Source organism: Pteropus alecto, unplaced genomic scaffold (genome assembly GCF_000325575.1).
Source record: "Pteropus alecto unplaced genomic scaffold, ASM32557v1 scaffold195, whole genome shotgun sequence".
Taxonomy (NCBI): Eukaryota; Metazoa; Chordata; class Mammalia; order Chiroptera; family Pteropodidae; genus Pteropus; species Pteropus alecto.
In genome coordinates this window covers 10,799,207-10,804,746 of record NW_006438073.1, presented here as the reverse complement: position 1 = coordinate 10,804,746, position 5,540 = coordinate 10,799,207, and the positions used below count along the sequence as shown (strand labels likewise).

Here is a 5,540-nt window from a genome sequence, read left to right as displayed (position 1 = left end):
GTGGCAGCGGCTCCGCCACACGTGGGTTGGCTGCCTTCCCTCACCGATAAAAAGGGATTTTGTTTCAAGTATTTTTCTACTAAAACTGCAAGTGGCAACACTGAGTTTCTCAAAACACTCTCCTCTTTATTCGACAAGAAGTCAGGCTCAGCTCTGCTTTGATTTTATTCAAATGTTTCCCCCCTTCCTCGCCCAGTAGTGAAAAGCTCACTATTTTAATTAGACACGTACTGGTTTCCCCTGTCTTTCACACTGCCAATTTCTCACACTTTGAATCACAAATAACCTCAGGAACGTTACCTTACAATGTGCTCTTCTATGGCATTTACAGAGAAAGATTTGGATAGGCAAAGATCTGGAAACTTGTGACACTGAAGCACGCCTTCTGATGTTCCAGCTCCTCAAAATGTTAAACATTCACACTTAATTTGGTGCGACACGAAGTGCTTGAAAAGGTAACTTTTGTGGATATTATCTTTAAAAATTTCTTTATTGTTAAGAGCATCTACTGAGGTTTTTCATTCTCTACTTTCAGGCAGTTTTAAGATTACATATATATAGATATCGAATTTAATGTATCCTACCTGCAAACTATGAGAAAATTTTCATTATCCAGAAAGAAAACAGAAGTCATGTGTCATTCGGTCTTACTGCCCGAAACGCACCCTGGGAACCACTCCCACCGGCGGGAGCCTCTCCAAGGTGGATGCCGTCACCCTGTCGTATCCCCAACACCCAGCGTCTGGCGTGTGAGGCCACGTATTTGTGAATGGCTGAATGAAGAAGCCACGGAAGGGTCGGCAGACAGAGAGCCCAGGAACCGACACGTTTACCGACTCCAAATGTGGGCGAAAAAAGTAAGTCGCGTCACCGCGGTGAAGCCGCCGCAGGCCGGTGTGGGAAGTGTGACGGAGGACGGAGGGCAGGCGGCAGGCGCTGCGGCGCGGGTCCCCGGGGAGCTGGCCGCACTCCCGGGGCCGCCTCACTTTCCTCACAGGCGGAGCGATCCCAGCGGGCTGCAGAACCGCCGCAGTCGGTGGCAGATCCCTTCACTGTGTCCTCAGCGGAAGGGGCAGACGCTGGGCGTACTGATGGACAGAGGAAGGCTCTCGAAGAAAACTGCCCCGAGTTCAAATTTGGACCTCCACTTCCTACAGCGAAACTCTGAGCAACTGACTTCATTCCATAAGCTTTTTTAAATCTGCGAAGTGCTATACACGACCCACCTCATAAATTGCTGTTATGCAATTTTAATTATGAACTTATTCATCGAACACTTCTCATCAGTTGCCTCAAGTTTAGTAAAATCTGCCCAGCGCCATTCAAAAATTTTAAATTAACCCAAAATTTAAAACAAAGCCATATAAATGTGAAGGTTTACTATACTTAAGATTTTTATAAACTAGATTACTTTGTATTATCAGGAATATATTTGTAAAAAAAAATTCTGTTTATAAAGGTAGCCATGATCTTTGTAGAAAATTCATAGATAGAACAAAGATAAAAACTATTTATCTAATTTTCCAGAGATAATGACTTCAATAAATATTTTAGAATATGTATTTCCAGTTTTTTATTCTTAAGAATTGGGATCACAGTTAATCCACTTTGTGTCTTTATTATGAATATATTCCCAAACCATTATGTTAAACTTCTCTGACAGTGTCATTTTTAATGGATGCACAATGTTGATGTAAAACGAGTTACTTAGTCCTACTGTTGAATATTGGGTTATTTCAAATACTGCATGCCATAAATAAGAATGTGAATCACATCCGTGTATAAAAATCTTTGAGCAGATCTTGGATCACTTCCTCGGGATAAATTTTACAACGTGAAACAGCTGAGTCAAAATAAAAGCACATCTTGGTAACTTTCCTCCAACAGGCTGTCCATCTGTAGTTGTAAGTTGCTAACACCCAGTTCTCCTCAACAGTACCAGGTAATTTTGTTCGCACATAAATCTGGTTTGAGTCAGCAAGCAGCTTTGCGTCAGTCACGACAACTGACGCTGGGCCATGAACAAGACAGACAGGCTTTGCCCACTAGCATCTACACTCCAGCAGGAAAATATGCCACAAGCACTTGGGCATCACTGTAGGACAGAGAAGGGCAGAGAATGTGGGGACTACCCAGCACCCTGTGGACCTGGGATCCATGACGGCCGTCCTGAGGAAGGGCATTCCCAGTGTGACTTGACAGAAGGCGTGAAGCATAGTAGCCAGGGACAACCTTTTTTAAGTCTATGAGGTACCGTTATTACTAACTGGATGTTTCTAAGGTGCTTAAAAGATCTGTTCTATTAAGTCGTTTAAGCTGCAATTTTATGTATATTATAAATGTGTCCTTCAAACATTGAAAATGGAAAAAAAAAACAAACCCAAACATTAAGTGTGGCCAGAACCTCTGCTGAAAGGGAAGAGTGAGATGAAGCTGGAGGAGACGGATCACACCCACACACGCATGCACACACTTCCCTTCGCCCTGAGCTGGACAGGCGGTCGATCAGGGCTCTCAAGCAAGTGCATGTTAGAAACACAGTCTGGCCTGCGACGTGGAGATAAACGAGGGGCTACCGTGGACGCTGCCTGTTCTGGCTGCCCAATATCCAACACCCTCCTTATTATGGAAGAACCCCAAGACTGGAAGGATTCAGAACCCTATTTCCTACTGCAAAAGACAAAGGAGGCCCTCCCATAGATAAACCAGAGGCATGAGATCTACATTCTCACATTCGCTCCATAAATATTCATCTAGTGTGTACTGTGCTCCAGTCCCATGCGAGCAGCTGTGGACACAGCAACGAACAAGACAAAATCCCTGTGTAAGACCTGAATCTTTAAAGAGAGAGGAACAGGCTCAGGGTCCATCAGAAAAGGAGACACCTGGGGTGTGCATACATGTCAAAACGCATCAGACTGCATACTTTGTGTTTCTTTGTTCTGTCTATAAATTTTCTGCAAAGAACATGGCTACTTTTTAAATCAGAAAGCCCCACAGCAAACATCCCCTCTAGTCCTCTGGCACATTATCAGTTTTGTTCAGATTCTATTGTAAAAAGCATGCTCTGCCAGCTACAGCAGGAAGAGCTGACTGCTGGGTGGCAGCCAGTGGTGCCTGTTGTGTTAAGTCACCTGCCGGAGGTCACAGTAACAGTAAAGCTGGGACTGGACCCATCTGCCTCCAAAGCCTGTGTTCCTTTCACTAGGCCACACCCCCAAGTCACTGCTGCATTTCTGAGTGATTAAACCACTCACTGCAGCACTGCCCAGAGCACCCTCCTTCCTCAAGGTTCTCCCAGAGCCAGGGGCCCTAACAGAAGGACCGAGATTGAAAGAGCTGCCTGGGACGCTGGGTCGTGCCTCTGCACCCACCACAGCGCAACAAAACCCCTCCTACAGGTCAATGAAGCACCACGTGAGAACTACTGCCACTGAACACAGGAGAGGAAAATGCACGCATGCCTGCAAAAATTTATGCTTCACTTATCCAGAATTCGAGATAAGAATCCAATATAAATTTTTAAACTCACGAACTAAAGCTAAAACAATTTACTCACAGGAGGCTTCCTCATGCTCTGATTTACATCTACGGACGATTTTTCCATTCAGATCTAACGACCAGCTGCTAAGCCCACAGCAGAGAAAGGTATGGGAAGGGCACTTGAGGCAGGCGCTCTGACGACAGTAGGCATGGCTGACAACTGACCCGGGGAAAGGATAAAAAAAACCTAAAAGAAAAGCCAAAAAACATAAAAACTCCAAACAATAGGGAAACGCTGCGTAAACCTCTGCAGCCCTAACACTGTTTACATCACAACACAACAAATTATGTTTAAAATGTCCATTTGAGATCATTATAGAATGTTTATATCACATTCGGTACATTCTATTAAGAAAGCATGGAAATAATATATTTTGGAAAGATTTCCATCCTAAAAAAGAGATTTTAGTGCTTAATGGGCAAAAACCCCAAACTGAACTATCCAGAAGACTCTACTGTTCAAAAAGTTACTTTCCTATTGTCCTAGTTGGCAATGATTTCTACTTTGTGACTTTATGATAACCTACATAAATCTACAGTGAATTACTTAATTGGTATATAATACTCATGGGAATAGTCTCACCACTGAGCACTTTTATAAAACCTAGCATAATCACATGGATGTGTGCAGCTGGAGAGGTGTTGAAGGATATAATTTGGTCCATGTATAGTAAGTGGTCTTTAGTAAGAGCTGATGTAAATGGATTCCTCCTAAAAGTAATGTTTATTATAAAGAAAAGGACATGGCTCTTTTGGCTAGCGACGGACCTGATTACTGTCCAACTGACGACAAATCACTTAATTTCTTGTACATCACTGATTTCCTTATTTGCAAAAATAAGGTAATGATGATTTACCTTTCAATTTGGTGGATTTTACACTATTATGAAATAATTTACAATGACCTTATTTATATAACTAATTTACACCTTAAACATTTAAGGTTATTTAAAGAAAGGTTATTTAAATTAAGGTAAAACACCTTAAACGTTGAATATCTGAAGATTTTCCAACAGAACATCTTACAAACATGTCGAACAGCAAATTAAAATGTTTATATTTGTTATAAAGTGCTATAAAAATTCTAGCATAGGGTTGCCTCATTTTCAAACTCATAAAAGAATGCAATTCATTTCTCTGCATTTCCAGTGTACAACCTTTGTTTCCATGGAGAAAACAGTTGCTTTTATGATTTCAATTAAGAGGACTTTCTTTCTGACCACTAACCTTTCCCCAAAGGAGGTGGGGCAAGCCAGCAGTGAGATAAAGAACAATGCAGGCTTTGTTGCAAAGTGACTACTGCCTTGCATTTCAGATCTCTGGCATCTCTCTCCCTAACTGCAGAGCAAACTAAAGCCAGGTTACAGCAGGAACCAGACAGCTCCATTCATTCATTCCTTCTCCAAGCCTCAGCAACAGGCACACACAAGGAGTAGGAGGTGGGGAGGGGGAAGTCTGAAGGAAAAGATCACAAATACCAAAACACCAGGATACAAAAACGGCCAGTTCCGTAGGAATATAAGTTGTGTAGGAGCTGAAACTTATGTGATTTGGGGTCACTCTTTTACAAAAAAAAAAAAATAATACAAAATACAAAAGACCACTGAGGTCCTTCCCTATGCCTTGGAAGAGGCCTGTGAAAGCGAGGAACCCTGAAGCCTGAACTTCATTTGCCTTACAGTAATTCTGCCCCATAAATGACACCCAGAATCCAGGCTCAGGGGTGGGGTAGAACCTCAGAATACTAAAAACCACAAGTGACTTCAGGGTCACCTACTGCAGTCTTCTCAGTTTACAGATGAGAAAAGAGCCGGCCAGAGACTTCCCTATGTCTGGGAAATTAAGTGGTTAGAAATGACACAAAGAAACGGGGAAGTGAAGTGGTCAAGCGGTGGGTATGGAGAGGTTAGCACTGAGGGCCTTGACACTGCCACGGCGCTGTCAGTGCTTTTCAGGAAGACGACGTGTAAGGAAAGCAAAACCGAAGTTCTGAGACA

General features: G+C 42.8%; 1 protein-coding gene across 20 annotated transcripts in view; it reads right to left on the bottom strand.

Annotated features, from left to right (window-relative positions):
* Positions 1-5,540, bottom strand: part of FAM120B (family with sequence similarity 120B) — a 50,708-nt gene that overhangs the window by 43,791 nt on the left and 1,377 nt on the right. For 15 of the 20 annotated variants that reach the window (XR_003047246.1, XR_003047247.1, XR_003047249.1 and 12 more), the window contains exon 1: positions 3,560-5,534. The exons of 4 other annotated variants lie outside the window; for them this stretch is intronic. The gene's annotated coding sequence lies outside the window, so the exon portion shown is untranslated. Of the gene's footprint in view, positions 1-3,559; positions 5,535-5,540 lie in introns of those variants that run through there. One more of the 20 variants, XM_025049032.1, reaches the window with a different exon arrangement.